The following is a 21,295-nucleotide window of genomic DNA, read 5'->3' as shown; positions in this document are numbered from 1 at the left end:
TCTCATTGATCAAAGTAATGGAAAATCATTCTCCAGAACATTTTGAAACTTTGAGAGAAAAAAATTCATTACAGACTTTCTTTTCTCCTGAATGAAACATTCTTTAAATATTGCAACTTAATCAGAAGCTTGTTATATTATATCCTGCAACATAATATCAGAAAAACAGAAGTTTTGCTTCATTGTAGTAGGAAATTTTGACTACTTCAGTAAATTCCCATGAAGGAGTATAATTAATTCAAGAAAATATGTCAGATGTAAAAAGTGCCATCAGTGAATCTTTGGCCAATCATTTGCCATCATGGTTTTTGGCTAACTGCCCAAAGCTGTGCATTATATATAGCAATTCTCCAAACCATACCTTTTCATTCTTTTACTTTTTTCCCTGAGTTTTGCATATGTAATTCTGATGTAATCCAGTGAAGTTATTTCCCATTAGATTAACCCACATACTCAAATTGTATTTCTCAGTTTCCAATATAAACACCCAGCTTTGCAGCCTGTACATTTAGCAGAACAAGGAATCCCAGTGGTGCCAATGCAAGTAAAACCCACTGAAAAGGTATATGGATGGCAGAATCAAGACCTCATAAAGTTGAAGACAACTACAGAGTTAACTAATCCCTGTGCTTGCTCTCTGCAGAGTTTAGAATCCTCCTGAGCAATCCCTCCGTATTGTAATACGTAATTCATTATAGAGACTCAAAGTAGGATTATTTTCCAGCCTTTCTTTTTCTTTAGCCCTAACAGGATTTGAATCTGCATTTCATTTCTCACTCATATCTTTCCTGCTTGCTTTCAGATTTCCCATTTGTTCTCTTTCACAAATGGATCTTTGGGTAAACATTTTGTATGTGGGATGGGTCTCCATGTTAAAAAGATTATCTCACCATGGAGCCCATCAGCATTTAGCAACAACAGCACTTATATTTTTCTCAGGTTGCCTTTATCTCTTAATCATTATTAGCTGACCAAGATTTATGACATCTTCTTCATCTAGAGATAAAATCAATTAGTTGAAAAATCTTTAGCTTGTTAGCTACAGTCAGAACATTAACTGTGAACTTGGATGTGCATAATTGTATTTTCCAGTTCAGTGAGCATGTGCTCAGGAAAACAGCCCCAACCCCCAGCAGGGAATGGTCAGCTGGTCCCAGCCTATTCAGGACTCTTGGTGCCAGCTAGCTTTCAAAGAGGGAGGGATGGGCCCTAAGGAGCCCAAAGGATTTCCCCGACCCTCTTGGGTAATTTACACCAATCTTAAACATGTATGTTTGTCTGAAGTCTCTTTTATCAGCGTGGTAATCCCATTACTGACAAATGAAGATGTAATCACAGTTTATTCAAATAGTTTGAAAGCTTTATCCCCTTTAGAGAGAAAGGAGAAAGTACAATTGGCTGCAACTGACTTCTTAAACTCCTACTGGGACACTAGCAAAGCAAAAATGATTTTTAAGAACATCATCAGCACTTGAGTGTAGGATGATAAGTATAGCCTACAGGGTCCCTGAAGTAAGGAATCTGTTCTTGCTTACGGGATTTACATCACACTCAGCACTGTGACTGCTAATTTGAATCAGTGATAGAGCAACAATGTGTCCTTGGTTGGTCCTACAGCGCTGTTTCCTACTGATGCCATCCCTGCTTATCTCCATCAGTAGTTGTGAGGGTAGAGATGCTGGCTGAGCTGTGTCTCCATCCCCAGGGTTACCACTTCTAATATGCAGATATCCTCACCTTGGCGAAATCTACACCAAGAACCAGAGAAGTATGGAGAAAAATCTGGAGTAGACAACCTTGTGCATTTTCAAGGGGAATATTGACAACTGTCACAATGGTTATCCATCATCCTTGTTTGTAGCAAAGGGGAAAAGTCTTGGTGCAGAAGTGAAGCCCTGAGCACTAACAGCCCTACTGAACTCTTCTAAGGTGATAAAATGCCAAAGAGGATCCTTGTGAGGCCCTAGAAACTCCTTGTTAAATCTTCTTTGTGTGTGGAACACCTTCCTTGTCTCAGGTATAATCCCTTCACACTGCTCTGATACATTAATATAAAGGTTATAAAAATAATCTGAAATTTATGTCTCCCCCTTGCTCCCCCCAGGTAACATCAAACTTCTAGTAATAGTTTTAGTAATTTACGATTAAATATATACTCAGATAGCCTAAACAGTTAAAATGCAAAAAAAAGTTTAGATTATTTTATCTTATGAACAAGAAAAAGAAGCCTGTAACATTCCAAGTGCCAAATATAATGCTATCTTTAAAGAGTTTGTATATAATGCAAATTCCTTTATTAGGTAGATATCTTTCCTGTGAATTTCTTGACTTTTTAATGAAATTTGATCTCACTGATAAACAGAATATCATGTCTGCAGTTTTCAGTATAGGACTGAAGTGCAGGAGGTTTACAATTCCATTAGCTTAACATGAGTCCCTTGAAAGTAAACTGCTTCTTCCTTTAGAAATCATTATTTTTATTTCTTTTTATTATGACAGCTCCCCAATATAGACTAGGAATTAATTGCATGAATACATAATGAGGAAACATTTCTGCTTTGAAGCATATATAGTTTAAATAGACTGAAATTGAGAAGAGAGAGACTTGGAGCAGCTTGCCATGCACCATACAGCAATTTAGTTTTGTAGCTGGGAGTAGTCTTCTAGAGCTCCATAGGATCATTTTCACTTAATAAAACCCAGCACTTCTAGTACAGTGGAACTTGCTTCTTTTTGCTGAGCCTTTACTTTTGCTGGAACAACTTTTCTTGTGACCACACAGTGAACCAGAGTTGAGAGAGGGTAGGAGTAACACTGCTAGGAAAAAAAAAATAAAAGGAAAAAAAATTTAAAAATCAATTTTCAGTTGGATCAGTTCCCCACTCTGAGTCATTGTTCAGCTGTACAAACTCTCATGTTGGCACAATGGAAGGAGTGATAAAGGCATGGAATGCCAGGGCAAGGGAAGAGGATGCTCCACAGTGAGAATGGATGCTCCAGCAGTGTCAGCACCAGTGCTTGTTTCCCCAGCCTCATGCAGCTGAAATGGTGGCCTGTGGTTCCTCATGAGTTTCACCTCAATTTCACACTGCACTGGGCTGCTTTGGTACTGGCAATGGCATCTTCTCTTGGCTCTGCACTGCATGCACAGGAATGAGCTTAGAAGGAGGTGTTCAGGTGTGTGAGCAATGTCCTCCCCTGAAGGACCTGCAGCTGGAAACTGACTAATACAAGAGTCACAGAATCTGGGAGTAAGAGACCTCCACAGAGGTTTCTTCTAACATGGTTCGTAAAAGCAACAGATTTTTTTTTTCTGTCTGTGGGGAGTATTCAGAGTCCAGAGGTACCAGGAGTCGTTGTCCAACTTCTATTTTGCTTTGTGGTTTATTTGGCTGGGTTCTCTGTTTCACTTCTGTGGGGGGATAGATTTCAACAGGTATTCAGAATACCAAACAACATCTGGTTGTAGATTGGTTTTCGTATGATGGAAAAGTCATTAAAACCAGCCAGTTGTGCTGAAGATATGGCTAATCCTTATTGCAGTTGTTCTTTGAGAGGATTTTAGCTCATACCAGGAAAATTCTGCCTGTTACTGATCATTTAGCAATGTGTCCAAAAATACTTGTAAAAGTGATCTGGTAAGGAAATTTTTGTGAGTCATTAACTAAAATTTGTAATTTCATTATATTTCATTATATACCCTAAAGAGTAACTTAAAAAAAAAAAAAAAAAAAAAAAAAACGTTAGAATAACCTCTGCTTGTTGGATGTTTCCAATTAAATATGAACATGAGCACTTCTTGCCCACTTTCTGCTTGATGCATCATGTCAGACTGTGTTTTGGCCCTGACTGCATTTTCCTGCTCTCTGGGCAAAAAAAGGATATTTCCAAATTCTTCTTTTTCAACTGGGAGTTCCCTTCCAAAGCTATTGGATCTGCGGATTGAGACATGAAGCAGAGATCCAGCAGCAAGAGGTCCAGAATAGCACTGAGGCTGGGAAGGAGAAGCTTGTGCTGAAGCAGGACAAGCAAAACACAGGGCACAGCTCAGTGCAGTCCCCTGTCAGGCTGAATGTGAGGAGATGTGCAAGAAGTGTCTTGGCCCCATTTGAGTTTTAAAGTTGGATTCCAAAGCCCACTGCAATTTCTCAGTGCTCTTTGGATTAACTGCACTTGCACTTCAAAATATTTTCTTACACTTTCAGTAAACAACTTTACATTTTGAGGAATGTCTGTGTGTCTGGATCTTGTAGGTATTTATTGGTCCAAGTTACTGATCCCATCTTGAGCAGCAGCCTCCAGCATTACAGTTCCCTTCTTTTTTGTAGCGAGGCCCATTTGACCTCATAGTGTGATGACACTTCCCTGTAAATGAATTACAGACAGATCTAAACATCAGGAAAATCCAGTCTAGAGTCAGAGTATTGGCTTTATAATATTTGTACATTATGCTGCCAGGATATAACAGAAAATATCAATTTTTTCACTCTGTGATTTTTATGTTTGCTCCCTGACGTGTAATAATCACCTGGTGACTTAATGCTCACCCCAAAGTACATGTTAGGAATTCCAGGTGGAGACTTTTGCATTCCTTTCATCATATGCATACAAAAATCAATCTATTATTTAATTTATTGCTGAACCATAATTTGATAGTCATTTATAAAGCAATTTAAATTTTTGTTTTCAAATAGAAGATGCCTTTTCAGTCATTATTCTTTTCATTAAAACATATTATTTTGGCAAACATTCTAAGTGTTCTGGACTTGAGCATGTATTTTTCAGAAAAAGGTTCACTTTGGTAGAAAGACATTTAATTTTAAATGTATATCCTTTTTAATACTTGTGAAAGGCAAAAAATATGAAAAAATTATATTTAATATGAAAGCATTTCCTGTTAAAAAAAAATGGTACGTTGAAAAAAAATGCAACTTTTTGGGGGGAGGACTTACTAAGTTTAAGTTAAATTGCTAATTCACATTAATATATATTTGCCAAAGTAAAATGAAATTTTGAAAGTTTGAAAATACTGAAATGTACAATTTCAACAGTTCTCAAGCAAAGATACTTAATGATTTTATATTGAAATTACTTTATTTCTCTTTTAGTTAGCATACATAGACTGTATTTGACAAGTCATAATTGAAAAGAATAAAATTACTTATTTGTATGCTGTGACCATAATAAATTTTTTAAGGATTTTATTTATGCATTTTGCTTCAATTTGTAGGACTTTCTGGGCAATCATGAAGGGAATTTACTGAAAATCTTATAAAATAGAAATTTTATCTTCTCTTTGATTCTAATGTTTACCTTTTCCTGCTACCACAGGGCTCAGAGGTCTGTCAAGTCCTGCACATGCAACCAGCCCAGTGTGGCTGTGACATTTCAGCTTTGCAGTTGATAACATACAGGCCGCAATATCCATTAATATATCTGCACTCACTCTGCCTGTAATGACTGTATTTAGGGACTCAGAAATGTAGAAATTTGTTCATGAGCAAGCTCATTAGTATACAAAATTGCATGGAGGTTGAATCATGGAATCACAGAATGGTTTGGGTTGGAAGGCACCTGCAAGGTGATCTAGTTCCAAACCCCCTACCATGGGACATCTTCCTTTAGACCAAGCGCTCAAAGTCCCGTCCACCCTGACCTTAAATGCTTTAAATGTTCTTTCTTTTATAAGTAATCAGCTCATGATGACTTAGAAAACCCATATATTTAGCTGTTGTGCCACACTTCATGATACTCTCTTCTGCTCAGTACAGTTAATATTGTTGCCAGGCTTAACTTTGCCTGAAAAGTTGATGATGGGCATCCAATTAAGTATGAAATAATGAAGCTTATTGTAAATGTTGAGAAACACGCTGACTCAGCTGATGGGATAATGTGCTCTAGCTGTATATAGTAGAACTTAAGTTAATCCATTTTTACAATGTTGGATTATTGTTCCCTCTCCCTATGAACTATGCCATCAAATAAGAAAAGTGTTATAAGCAGTGCAATTCCAATTTCCTAAATGAATATTTTCATTTTTTCACAACTTGCTACTTTTAAAATATTTACTAGAAAAATAGAGACTTTGTAATGGTAAATCTGAGATATAGTGAGTGAATTCCAGTTTGTATCTAAATGCCTCCTTGTTCAAAGCTGGAATGCAAAGGAGCCACATGTTGCCAATCCCTAAGCCTGCAAAGCAAGGAAGTGCTCAATTACGACTTTCTGGTTGTTCCTCTGTGTAAGTATCTTCTGTTTTAAGGCTCCTCAAAAGTTTTCCTTAATCTTTTGCATAGGCCTTATGACCTTCCTTGAAAATAAAGGGTATATTTGCTTCTCCAATCTAGGCAGCAGGGGTAAACATGTCTGAATAGGTACAAAACCTGGTAATTCAGCTGTTGTTTTGCAGCCTTTTGAAGGGACGTGGAACAGAGTGCCTGAAGTGCGCTGGGGAACCTGGAATCTGCAGGAGGGTGGGATCCTTGCTGACAGTCTGACGTTCCTGGTGTGAGTGGGAAAACACCAAGTCCAGTTTTTCCTTCCTGTTTCTTATGATAGGACATGCATGGCTGTGGCTGTGCTGCTTTGGGCCATGAGCTCCTGACATGTTTTGCAGCATTCACAACTGTGTTTGGTCATTAGAATAAATACTGGGGCAGTAACGTGGCACACCACATTGTTAACTCTGCTTTGGGGAACACACCAGGTAGTTCTCAGTCTTACAAGCAGAGAATTCTGCAGCAATGCTGTTTCTAAAAGCACCTACAAACAAGATTGGGCAGCAGTGTTTGCAAGAATACAAGTCTGTTCCAACATTTTAGCTATATTTAATTTCTTGTATTTTATGGATCAGTTAAGAAGTGAAAGAAACCAGAATAAAACAATCAAGCTGGGAAAATGGTCTGTATTAAAACATTTTTTGTGTGTTTGGATATAGGATAGACCTTTTCTAGGCAAGAGGAAAAAATAACACTAACCCTGGAGATAGAAATATGCTATGGAATGGTGATATTAAAGATTTTCTGTGAGGAAAAAAAAAAGAGAGAAAAATATATATAGATTATAGTTCATCAAGAAATCTGGAAGTTATCATGATTTAATAATGAAAGAGGAAAACTTGACACTGTGACCTAAAGGCCAAGAGTTTACACGGACTTAAGGAAAAACAAAAAAATCTTTTCTTTCTCCCCTCCTGCAAGTGCAGAAATAGTGATTCTCCTGGGACAAAGGCAATGCCTTTATCTCCACGTTCTTCTCTTCCCCATCTAGATTTTCCCCATCTAGATTGGCCACACCTGCCAATGAGCTGTGCCAGGCAGGAGAGAAGCCACAGCATCATGTTCAAAGCAGAATACCATCCCAAAGTTTTCCTTGTCACTGCACATCACTGAAGCCTCTGCTGTGTCCTCACCTTGTGACATGTGTGTCCCCTGGTACATCATCCAGTACATCACTGGCTCATGCACCAGGATAGAAGAAATTTCAGCACTGAATAAAATTAATTTTTCAAGGCTAAGGTGCTAAATTCAGGAATTAGTAAAAATTGCCCATCTTGCAGTGGATTACAGCTTACAATGAAGATGCTGCAGCATCTATCTTAAACAGGTTGAGGAGTGCTTGGAAGCGTATGGAAGGTTTTACTGGTATCCAGCATCACCTAAATATGGTGAAGACTTTGTAGCCTCCAGATTTTAGGTGTTTGGTGCCCAGGATGGAGTCTAGGCTTCATCAACTCAGCATGTAACCTGCCCATGAAGTCTCTCTGGACAATTAGGCAGCTCCTGTTCAGTCACCAGGCTGTAGATGTGTTCTCTCTGACTTTAGATGACTCTGACTGGAGTGTGCCACCTCAGTCCAGCAGCCACACAACCACCCCAGCACAGCACAGGGCTTGAGCTAATAAAGCTTCCAGACAGCACCACACAGAACAGGCAAAGCAAGGCCACATCTGCCTACAGCCAGCTGTGTGGCTCAAACTGTGAATGGATGGAACACTAAAGGAAAATTATGAGGTGAGGGAAAAGAGAGAAGAGGGAGGCACTGCTTTCACCTTGCTCTGAAGTGTAAATACTCTGCTGAGTACATTAATTTTACTAAGCATAAAATTCTGTGCTTGCATTTATAGAGAAGTGGTTAAAGATCCACATTTCAAAAGTCAGTCCTGAGATAAGGGCTTGTTTTGGCTCAGAAGCCCCAGGCTTCTGTTTTGAAATGTGGCCAAATAAAGAAACACAAGTACCCCTCTGTTGATCTGCGCTGCAGTCAGCAAAGGATGCAAGATTAATGGGGCTGGAAATCAAGCACAAAAGGAATCCTCACCCTGTAATAATGGTTTGGGCACTCAGCAGGGATTAGAGAGACTTAGGTTCAGTGTTTGATGTTCTATAGTACTTGCATCCCTGGCTGGGTACTCATACTACCAGGCTGCTACACAGGCTGGAGGAGAGGAGGGGTGGGAGTGGAACCCACCTATCTACCCTCATCTAATTTTGTTTTTAAATTAAATTCTTCTATTGATGTCTGATCCATTTATTCTGAGAATGTCTAAGAAATCAGGCTCTGTGTCTTCACACAGGGAGAATTTATAGATCTGATAATCAGAGAACTTAGCAGGATGGAAAAATGAAGCAAGTGTTTTTGATTGTGACTTTATTGTCAGACACCTCAGTCCTGCTTCCATTCTGACTTAGGTACCTAAGACCTTTAATGGAGTTTTTTTTTGTCTTGGTTTGTTTGTTTGTTTGTTTTTAAATCATTGTTCCAAATTAATTAAATTATAGAAATTAAGTTTTTGACCAGTTCATTTGGAAGGCTGTGTTCATTGAAGCATTGGTCAGATTTCAAATACCATATCACATAAAAAGCAACAGAATCTTTTGGGAAATGAACACTAAAAGGAGAAAAATATTTTTTTCTTTTTTGGCTGCTTTTGGACTCAGCTATTGAATCATTTCTTTCAGAGGCTTCAAAGAATGAGGTTTTGGGCTTTGCATTTGTACTCAGTGTGTGTTGGATCCAACCTTTATACTAACTGGTGTAAATCAGGAGCAGTTCCAATGAAATCAGTAGTTACACAATTGTAAAATCAGTTAGCGATCATAGTCTGGCTACACAGACCTGTGGCATTAATCAGTTTTAAAGATCTGGTCCCTAAGTACTTAATTTCTAGGAAACAGCACAATGTGACATTACAAGGATCCTATTTAGAGACACACACTCTGTAGATCAAAGCAGGAACTACTGGAAATGCTTTCTGAAGGTATGTGTAACTATAAAATGTTTTGAGTGGCTGCCAGTATTTTGTAATCAGTGTTGTAAAGTTTTGTGATACTCTTGATGTCTGCAGATGTTATGTGGCCCGTGGCACAGAGCTGATGTTCTGAATTACCAATTATATACCTAATGGAGCCCTGAGAACTAACTCCTGCCCTCCTCTGGGTACTGAGGCAGTCTTCAAACACTGGCAAAGGACTGATGCTATAAATAAAACTCTGTCTCCATAGTGACAGGCAGTTCAGTGCTCAGCTTTCAACACTTTAAAAAGGTAATTACTGTCTTTTTTCTTTATATTTTTCTATTCTTGGTTTATAACAGCAGTAATAACCTCCTGAGTTGGGCATTTCCTGGCAATTAATGACTGACAGTGTTAAGAACACTTGGCTTTACCTCAAGCCTTCAAATCCTCCAGCCGGTCATTAACTGCCAGGAAATGCCCTTCCCCATAGTCATTATTGCTTAATTATGTAAACCTGGATTAGAAATTTAATTAGATTACTTTAACATTCTCGTATTCTCTCTCCACTTTCTTTGTCCATGTCCCAAGAACCAGAATTTGCCACAGTTGTTAGTTGGCACTGCTGATGTTTGCTGCAAAATAGTGCCAGTATATCCAAGGCTACCCAGAGTCTCTGTGAAACAAGACTGATTCCCTTTTTAGACCTTGGTTGATAGAATTAATCTGCATACCTGTTTGTGAATAATACATTAGATTAGGTTGGAAAGAACCTCCAAGTCCAATTTGGTACTGCTTTTTGGTGGTGGCCAAGAAGAGTTCCCATTGGGAGCTCACCAGTTTGAGGAATGAAGGAGAGCTTGTGATGGAGGGCAATGAATCTCTGCCTTAGCTTCCCAACTCCAACTGTGCCTGCTGGAAGAAAGAATCTTCCAGGTACAGCTACGTGTTTCCCATTTCTCTTAAAAGTCCAAGCATAGAACTGCTGTAGCAAGTGCCTGAAGACAGGATTAGTGTCTGGCTCATTTCTAACCAGACAGCTGGTGAAGCTACTTTCACAGGTCTGTGTGCTCCACCTGAACATGGGGCCAAGGTTTAGCTAAATAATAGCAGTATCCAAAGAAAGGTGCCAAATATATCTGTTTCTCCCTATTTAACATGCCCTTTATTTATTAATTGTTCTTAAAGTTCTCCTGCAGAGCACAGTTGCTGTAATACTGATCCCATCATGCTACAAACAAGTTGTCTTTCAGAAGGCATCACCTCTGTAGCCTCAGGGCCCCTGACCCACGTGGGTACTTGCACCACATTATTGTCACCATCATCAGTGTCTCATCAGTACATTGATAAAATCACCTGTCTATATTATTCTAATATATCTAATATATTATTCTAATATATATCTTATATATTATTCTAATATATCTAATAACCCTATATTATGTCATTTTAGTCACAGAATATTTAATTGGCTAGAAAACAGAAATAAATACTAATATTTGCCATTTTCTTATCTTTGAATGAACTAGTGGCCAACCCCTAAGAACTGTAGCTGTGATTCTGAGAGATCTTCTGAAGTATGAATTTACTTCTGACTTCCATGCAGGCTATTTGGCACACTTTTAATTTTAGAACCCCTTCCCCTTTTTAAAGAGTCTACAATTTCATAGAAAGTCCATTGAAATGCATATCTGTTAGAAAGGTTAACTATGGATGGTAAATCCAAAATATTTGCTTATTCTTTTAACTGAGCTATCAAATGATAATATTTCTTTTTGTGTAACATATTATAGTTACAGGGGTGTGTATATTTGTATTCTGTAATATTTTGGTGGTAAGTAACTAAATAAATAAATAAAGGTAAGCCTGACTGTTGTGCAGGTAGAGAAGCCTTTTACTCCTCAGTAAAAAAGGTAGACAAGGTAACTGATTTCTCTCTGCCTTTTTAAAAGCACACTAAGTGGAAAATGTGGTGTAAAATGGACTCCTAGTCCTTTACTTTTATGCTAGTGAAGAAATGGAGCAAGTACTCTAAGCTGAATTCTTGCTGTTTGTGGTGGCGTTGTTTTTCTTTGTGTTCTCTGCCCAACCCTGCTTTTCTCCAAACCTGCCCTGCAGAGATCTAAAGCTGTGCTTGAGAGGAACCCCATTCATTTGCAGGGAACTGCAGGTACACAAAGCCAGGGACTCTCCACCCATCCAGCTATTTCTGGGAAAGCAATATAGAAAAAAAACAGTGGCTTTAAGGGAGATCTTCTGGAATTCACTTATGATCACAGTGAATTGGTTCAATCTATGCTATTAAATATATGAAAGAAATAAGGAAGTATTCCTTCTTTTCTTAAGGTAGGGTGAACCAGAGGTTGGAGATAAAATCTGGAGGATGATAGATGTTTGTTCATATTTTGGCTCTACTAGTTACTTGATGCTTCGGTTCTGTGCCTCAGTTTCCCAAATATATGATTGCAGTTTCTTCCTGTGTAACAGTGATGTTGATATGTCCTGACAAACAGCACTAAATATGTGTTAATTGCAGAAATCTGATCAACTCAGCAAAAGGAATGAGAAGACAGAGAAAAACCTCACTTATTTTACACACCGAGAGGCAATACTTCATAACTGACAGCAGCTCAAGAGTTGACACCTTAGAAATACAAGCTCATCATCTTCATTGCAATGGTGTATATTTTTCAATTTGAAAGTTTGCTAAAGCAGCAGCACAAAAATGTGCAGTAACTCTTCTTATTATGGCTTTTATATACTTTATCTTAGTTCTTAAAGAAAGCATTAATCCATGCACTTTAATTAGTGTATTTTGTGAAGCTTGAGTGGCTAAGAATGTTCAGTAAAAAGAAGGAAACTGAATAGTTAATACTAACAGGTCATTGCCAGGCATATCAGACTAGACAGACAAATTCAATTGCTAATGAGATTGCTAGTCTAACTTGCCACTTCAGAATTTAGAGTGAATAGCAAAGAATAGGGCTACAAGAAAAAGCTCTGAAATGTATTACAGAAAATGAAGGTTTCTTGATGAATAACATTCATAGGAAAAAAAAAAAAGCTATAAATATTTAGAAATAGTTTTGCTTTCTATAGTGAAAGAACTTCTTTTTCCCTGTTTCCCTGGACAGGTTTTGAGTTCAATGGGAGCAAAGCATTGTTGATTTAGCCAGGATTACAAGACTGATCCTCACATTACACAACAGACTTTATCCACCTCAGGAATCACTTCAGACTCTCTGTTTCTGTGAGATTCAGTGATGAATCAAAAGGCTATTAACTGCTGTAATTTATATAATCTACCTCTCTTGTGTTACAAAAAAATGCATTCAGATAAGACTATTTAAGCATTTCTTTGCACCGAGAAGTATTGTCAGCATAAATTATATTGCTTTAGCTGAGTTGATATTGCACCAATTAAACACATTCATGCTGTTGTGGCAATGTCCACAGAGCACTCTGCCATGATCCCTTCATTGCAGACAAGGTGCCTGAGCCCTGCTGGCATTTCTCATAGTTCATTGTGCTGTGGATAGTTTTGGTGATATACTGTGGGATATCTCTCTGTGTCTGAAGAAATGATGGTTGCAGTGGCCACTTGCTGATCTAAATCCATTTTTGGAATGTTATTCTGATTCCAAGTTGTCCTTCACTTGCATGGATGAAACACAGAAAAACACAACACTTGTCCTTTATCTCACAGGAAATTGAACTCCTTCATCAGAAAGCTGAAATGTTCCTGGGTAGTCTAATCTCTCAATCACTCTTGAGATTCTGATAGTTTTAAAATTTTAAACTTTTGTTTTGCCTTCATTCCTGTGGTGTTTGATGTCCTCCACTGGCAAGCCCAGGTGCAACCACGATGAAGCCATGGAGCCTGGTTTCATGCCCTCTCCATAAAGAGGTATGGAGTATGTGTTCCCAATATGTGGAGCTAACCACAGAGCAGCAAGACACCTGGGACAGCTTCTTCAACTTTGTTTATAAATGTCTGACTTGTATACTTTGGAAGAAAATTGGGAAAATATTTTATAGGATCCTAAATTTTTTTAAAAAATTAGGTAACACTTTGAGTCAATTTTTCATTTTCTTATTTTCACTAGATAAGAGCAGACAGATTTCTGCAGTAGTTTATATGTGTTTTTCATCACGTCTTCATGGAAATGTTATTTAGTTTGCAGTTTTAGGTTCATTTTGGGTTTTTTTTTTTCCCAAAAACACCTCTAATTCTTGGGAAGCTTGTAACAGACATGGAATCTACAGTTTAAGCACCACCTTGAACTGCCAAAAAAGATTCAGGACTAACACTGACCTCTGTGTCTCTGAAATAAAAGAAAGCTTCCTATCTGTTGCCCTCCCTTTCAGCGTGAAGGAAGTTTTCTGTGAGATTCAGGAGAATGAATGGCTGATTGCACGAGGAGCAGCAGCGTGTGAGCAGGGCTGTGAGCTCCACAGGCAGGCACTGAGGGACGCAGCCTGCCATGAATGGGGAGGGAGCAGCAATGAGCCAGCTGATTAAACTGATAGGAGCCAAACAGAGCTGTGGAGCCTTTGATGAGTGTCAGAGGTCACCTCCATACAGTTCCCCGAGTCCCCAGGACACACAACCTCCCTGACCCAGTCACTGGATCAGACAAGAGCGCTGAGACTTCATCAGCAAGCAACAACCTCACAGATTTAGGTAACTGATAGACTGCCAAGCACATGCTGTAAAAGCAGAAGCTGCTTGTTGAGAAGAAAAAACTGGGGGGGAGAGAGAGAGAAAGTGTTCCAAAAATGTATTTTTCTTTGTCTCGACACCAGTACCAGGATGTATGAGACACTCAGCGTAAACACCATTGGCATAAAGATACCTAAGCTGCTGCAAATTGTTGAGGTCTGTACTGGTGCTAATTCTTCATCTGTTAAAGAATTTATGGAATTTTAGGTATTTCTTTAGCTGTCTGGGGGGTTTCAGTATTTACATACCATTTTTAAATGAATGAGGTATCAACTTTAAAATACAGTCAGCTGCATTGTAGGCACTCTCCCACCCTTTTATCCTTATTTTGTAGGGCTGGTTTGCTTTGGTTTTGGCAGCATGTTGCAAAAGAGACAAAAATCTACATCCAAGCAAATGTTTTAAGAGGTGGCAGCTTAGATTGCTAAAGCAATATGTCTCTAATATTATAGATTGTGCCAAGCTACTGAACTCCATCAGTCAGAATGGTTAGTCATTTTGAACCCAAAATTAATGTGGCTACACTGCTTTTCTGTATGACACTTATGCATAGCATAAACACTCTTTGAGGCTTCAGTAAGTAACCTTGGTATGTGAGCCTTCCCATGTGTGTGTGCAACATTCAGTGAAGAGTTCAGCTCTTTGGGCTGGTTTTGACATGACCATAATAATAAATAAAACTGATATCGGAAGTTCAGTACGGTAAAAGTGATAGAAAAGCAATAGCAACTCACCTTGAGCATTACATCCAGCTCTGGGGTACCCAGCAAAGGAGAACATTGACCTGTTGGAGCAAGTGCAGAGGAGGCCACCAGGATGATCAGAGGGATGGAGCACCTCTCCTGAGAGGAAAAACTGGGAGAATTGGGATTTTCCAGGCTGGAGAAGAGAAGGTTTTGGGGTATCCTAATTGCAACCTTTAGTACCTGAAGGAATGCTACAAAAAGATGGAGAGGGACTTTTTTTAAAGGGCATGTAGTGACAGAACAAGGAGAAATGGCTTCAATCTGAGTAAGAGTAGTAGGTTTAGATTAGATATTGGCAAGAAATTCTTCACTGTGAGAGTGGTGAGACAGTGGAACATGTTGTCCAGGAAGGTTGAGGTTGTGGATGCCCCATCCCTGGAAGTGTTCAGTGCCAGACTGGATGAAGCTCTGAGAAACCTGGCCCAGTGAAAGGTGTTCCTGCCCACTGCAGGGGAGCTGGAACTAAGTCATCTTCCAGGTCCCTTCTAAACCAGGCCATTCAATGATTCTGTGACCCTTATTTTTTTTTAGAAGCAGCTGGTATATTTCACTGAGGTGTACTCTGTATAGATGAAAATGTCAAGGGCTATGTGAGATGTCCTAGGGTGTTCAAGACTGTCACATGAAGCTGGCAGATGTAACATGGCACCTGGGTGAGACCCACAGCCACTCAGGTGCCATGAGCTGCCTCCCTCTCCCCTGTGAGCTGACATGCTGCAAAACAAATGTGAGGGGAAAGCCATTCAGGCAGGTTTGGGTCTTGCTGAAAGGTAGCACAGTATCAAGAGGCAGGACTTATTTGCTGGACGCAGGACTGAGCTGACACCTCTGAAGATCTTCCAGAGTGCAGCTGGCTCCCCTGCCAGTCTGGCTGACAACTGTTAGCACGTGGCAATGTGGTTGGAGCCCGAGAGGAAAAGATCAGCCCAGGCTCTGCTTCACCTTGTGTGTTGTCACCAGAATTTTGTTCATGTGGCAGACTGTGGTCCTGAGCGAGCCAGGAGGAACTGGACTTGCAAAACCTCAGCTGGAGTTTGTAAGGGTCTGTTGCAAGAAAGCAAAAATTCTGATATATAAATGAAAAATGGCTAAAACAGGCGAGGAAAGAAAATGAATGTGATCCTTTTTACACGTGCTCTTTATATTATAAGACGCCATGTAAAAGAAAAGTATGAAAAGGGTTACAAGTGACATTAAATGTACAGATGAGACACAGAACTTACCCTGCACAGTCCTCCCATTCACCATCACAGATAAAGTGATTTTTCAGGAGCTTATGTGGTGTGCTTAGTTAAACAAATTTCCTTAGAGACATAACTGACTGTTTTTAAGCTGAGCACTCACAGTAACAATTACCTGAGTTCTCAATGTCCATGAGCCTCAATAAACAGCCTATGGATTTATGTCTTAGTGAGAACCAACCTATTAGTTTCAGCCATAAATCTCATGTGCCTTGTGTGCAAAGTGAATTTTAATAAAAATCATATAAGGAGCCAGACTTGCTAGGCAGGGTTTCACATGGCTGCCAACATTTGAAAACAATTAATAGAGACCTTTTGGGGGAGGGTAAATGGAACCATGTCTTTAGCTCCTGTTGAAATACAGTGGACTCAGTGAACTTGCCTGAAGGACAGAATAGAGAGGGTTTTTTGCCTATTAAAAAAAGGAAAAAAGAAATGGAGGCCATCACTTCTAAATAAGGGCAGATGAATGGAAAGGGTCATTCCTCTGAGTTTGCAATTCTTATCCTCTCTGACACCCTGCTGCCAGGGAAATGACAATAAGTATGTTAAAATTAAGAGCAAAATAAAATAAATATCCATTTGCACTCCCTGGTCTGAAAACAGATTCCTGCCCCTGGTGAGCAGAGGTGGTGTATGTGTTGAGTTTCCAAACCCTTGCCTTTGGTGCTCCTTGTGCATTCCCTGTCTGAGGGTACAGGACATGTCTTGTTGAGTGGAGCACAAAAGACAAAGCCAAGAGTCACTTCTCATTTTTATTCTGGTGGTCATGTTGGTTTTATAAGCAAATACTTCAAGCATAGAAAAATAAATTTGAAAAGTTCAAAGATAAAAGGTTAGGGCCCAAGCTTCAGATGCTTTGTACAGTCTCCACAGTGGTGAGGGGGGAAAGGTTGCTCCGAAGGGGAGGCCAGGGGTTTCTGTAACACACAAGGAGCCTCCCAGGGTCGTGGTGTTGTGTCTGCCCAGCCTGTGCAGGACTAGTTCAGCTGGTGTAAATTAACCCAGCTCACAGGCTGTGATATACTGCTATGATACACTGAGGAATGGATGCCTTATCACCAGGCTGGTGAAGGAGCCCAGGATTGAAAGGTACTGTTTATACCCAGTTTAACCAAACACAGCTGAGGGCAGGACCACTTCATGTACAACACCAATAAATATGGAGACTTGGTCCAGGTAGGGAACTCTGGTGGTGATAAGGGGGTAGCTACACTCTACCTGGCTGCTTTTCAGAAACCTATGGCATATGTTTTGAGTTACTGACATGGCATGTACCAGTACTACATATATACTGTGTATACTGTGCTGCTATTCACATACTCAGGTTTAAATCCAGGCTGGAATGGTTATAATGAAAATAATCTTATAATTGCAGATAGAGTCAATCCCTTTGGAAGTTTTTGATGGAAGAAAATAATTGGCATTGGTTTTATGGCCAATTTTCTCAAGCAGTCAAGGTGTGGGTCCCCTTATCCTTATGTATCATTCATGTACACATATATCATTCACATATACATATATCATTCATATATACTTATTCATATATACATTTACTCTGAAGCTTGGGAAAATTATTCAGGATAAAAAGTTTAAACTCAAACAGATTGAATTTCGTCCAATGATCAAACACAGAGAGCTAAATTCAGCTAATGTGCCACTGTGCCTGCAGGTATTGGTAGCCAAAAAGTGCCTGGAGTTTAGGTAGTCCCACCCAGAATATGGTAAGAAAGAAGCTGCTTTGCTCCCCAGATAACTCTTCTGCCACACTTTCCTGTTCTTCAGAAACAGGACAGGGTATTTGGTTGATTTTATATTTTCAAAGTTGCAATGAAGATGTCTTCACATCTTAAGGCAGTTTGAGGATTAATTTGACATACACAGAAAATTTTTACCCCTTCTAGGAAGTATTAAATAATGGCTTCTGTCTTCAGATCTGGATACTCTTAGCTGATTTGAATTATTTCTTGCCAAGTGTATGAAGTGAAGCTCAGTCTAGACTATCGGTGGGCAAAGGGAAGACAGTGGGAGCAGAATGGTCAAGAGCAATAGAAAAGTTTGAGAGTTGAGCATTGAATCTAATTTCTGCCTCAGTACAGAGTTTGCTCAGTTCTCTAGCATATTCCTATTAAAATGTTGATCAAGGAAAAAGTGAGGTCTTTCCATCTACTTCTGTGGTCTTTTGGAGTTCAGTCTTTTGCTATATTGCGGTAAATGCTCAGGTATGAGCTGAGACAACCTTCATTTTTTTTTGCCTCTGGAGATTCTAGGGAGACTGCTCAAATTACCCAAGAGAGTTGTGGTAATGTATTGTTTTCTTGGATTTAACTTTGTGTAATTACATACAGGTAATCCTGGTTTATTTCTGTTATCCCTTAATTGAGCTATAAGATTTTTTTTAAGCTTAAAAAATGCTACAGGCATTTTAGGGGCTCTAAATGAAAATGCAACAAACTGAAAAAACCCCTCCCCAGTTAATGCTATTGACCAGTAATCTGCCAAATTTAATTGCAAAAGAAGCATTTTTTTTTTCTACATTACAAAATCCCAAAGAGATCCTTCAAAACACCTATGTGGATTTTATTATTTTTTATTCCAACTGCCCCGGAGCGCTGTATCTTTATTTTCTCACTCTCAGCCTGTGGTATGCTTTTTATGACTAAAGTATCAAGACCCTGCAAACAGAGGTCCATAACAGAAACCCTGGTAGATCTTTAGCTGCATGGGTGGGCACAGCCCTGGCTATAATGTCTTTAGAAGCCTTACTCACCTTGTCACTGCTGTGACAGTGGCACCTGTTAGCAGGGCTGCTGCAGCCTCTCACTGGTCCCATTATGAACCTCTCTCTTCATGAGTTCATTTCTTGCTTAATGAGTTTCCTCACACTTGAAACTTGGCTAAAGGAAACTTTGCTGGGAACAATTAGTAGTAATATTCTTATATAAATTCCCTTTTAAAAATCTTTCTGCTATTTTTAAATTAAAAGAGAAAGATCTTTGTAGGGTTCAGATGCCTAGTCCCTCCATATACTGCTGGGTCTGGTGGTTCTACTTAGAGTTGGATGCCAGCCAGAAATTACCAGATCTGATTGTCCTGCGAGTGACACAGCACAAAACCACTGAGCTGCTGTCAAGGGGTGATGACAAACTGCATGGAAGATCTTTTGCTCTTGTCTATTTGGATAATTCCAGTTCCTAGAAAGAGTCCAGACCTTAGGCAAGGTGTTTTGGAAATAATATATCCAGGAATGTAAAGGCTGAGGGAAGAAAGAGCACAACAGCAGAAGGTTCACCACCTCAGAAGTGAGTGGTGCACCCTGAGTTGTTAGAGGAGAGTAACTTCAAGCAGCCCCAGGGCTGTAAACTCTGCCTGTGGCGCCCAGCAGGTGCACCCGTGCTTTCACTGCATGGCTTACACCAAGCAGGGCCAAGCACTAAGTGTGTGCTGCTTTCCCATCACACATTACTCCAGGCTTGCTGATCTGTTTTCCCCCTGCTGTTCCCACACATCCTTATCAGAGGCTGAGTTTCCAGGAGCCCTCTTCTCCAGCCAAAGCACTGATTTCCTTTCCTGCCCTTGCGCTCAGCCCTGGGGAGGTGCTGCCTGGTTCCCTGATTCCCCAGCTCCCTTGTTCCCTGGCTGTATATGCTGCTGACAAAACTCCTGCATCCAGCGTCTCTCATGCTGGATATTGAAGGCAGGTATTCTCACTTTCCCTTCCAAAAAGCTGGGCAGGTGAAGATTGTCCTGTTCAATTGGTGATTGATGTAGAGTGTTTGGGAGTACTTGGGAAAACAGTACCTCCTGCTTCTGTTCCAAATAATTTTGAACTACAGAATACACATGATGCTGAAATATTTAGCAATAGTGACCTGCCCTTCATTCCAGACAGGAAGAAATATGTAAATTAGAAGATTCCTACAAATCCACAAGGGCAGGGTCCCCACCAAGGAATTTTGGACAAAGATACTTTGCTGAAATAAAAAATAACCTCTGTTTGAATGGGGTATGCAAAGAAAATCTTGGACATTGCTTTTTTTATACACAGGATTTGGTTAGTAAATAGATCTTGTGAGGATATGGGTGAATTTTATCCTTTTTAACAGCACAAGCATTTTTTTTAAAATTAAAAAGACCACTTACACTTTTACAGTAGTGGATGTGACCATTTTCTCAACAGTATTTCAGTTTATACATTTTCTGGTCCGTAGCTACTGGACATGCTTTTGTCTCTGACCCATCTTTCCTTGATGCAGGTGCACCTTCGGGCACAGCTTCAGCTCTCACTGGGCAGGAGCAGGGTCATCATTTGGATGCTTGGGCAGGGAATGTGGAGCAGCTCACACACACCCCTCCCAAACTCACACTGTGACCAGGGATCCCTGCCCTGGGGACATGTCCAGGCCATGCTCTAACACAGTGTGTCATGCTGGGACCCTGCTTGCCTGGCCAAGGACAGGTCTTAGAACCCACAAATTCTCCCATCACCTCCTCATACCCAAACTATGGACCTACAGCCCCCCAGCTTGCCCCTCAGCAGCAATGAGAAACTCGCCTTTCTTTGCTTTTCATGCTCACCCCTAACATGCTGTGCATTGAGTGCAGCCTTTGAGAAAAGAAGGAAACTCAGTTTTCCTGGCTTTCATCTTGACTAGAAAGAAGGTGGGTATTACTCAAATTTTTTATCCCATCTTCTTTCCCATCCTCCTTCACCCTTCCTGTTCACTGTTCGCTGTAAAATAGAAAAAAGCCAAAAACAAAACAAAGAACCAGCAGGCTGGCCTCACCTCACATGTGCCCTTTCAAATAAGCTGCTTCTCTGCCTTTGTTTTCCCATTGCTAAAATGAAGATTATGCTCATCATGGGAAAAACTGTAGTCTACATCCAGAGGACTTTGCTGATTTTTGCCTGCTGATGTCCTGGTCCCAAGGTAAATTGTGTATTACCTTTTTCTTGACAGAAAGGGGCTGAATTCTACAGTGCTGCCTAGAAGAATGATCAGCATTTTATAAAATCTCTACCAAATGGGGTCCTCTTCCTCTTACCCAGACATCTCTCCTGCTTCAGACACCTCTCCTGTTCCATGTTAAGGATATGGACTTCCTCAGACACGCTGATTTACAGTTCACTCTGCTAAAGGAAAGGAATCAGGCCCAGAGACTTCAGATTATGCTATTTTTAACCACCAACAATTAGATGTTATGCAGTTAACTAACAACAGGGTGGAAAAAACTAAGAGGAATTGTAAATATATCCTAATAATTGTATTGGAGCATAGGATTTATAATTACTAAATGTGTGATAACTGCTTCCTAAATGCCCATGCTCTTTAAACAACCTAATTTATAATTT

The sequence above is a fragment of the Melospiza georgiana genome, chromosome 5, assembly GCF_028018845.1.
Source record: "Melospiza georgiana isolate bMelGeo1 chromosome 5, bMelGeo1.pri, whole genome shotgun sequence".
Taxonomy (NCBI): Eukaryota; Metazoa; Chordata; class Aves; order Passeriformes; family Passerellidae; genus Melospiza; species Melospiza georgiana.
Note: the sequence above shows the minus strand (reverse complement) of the source record.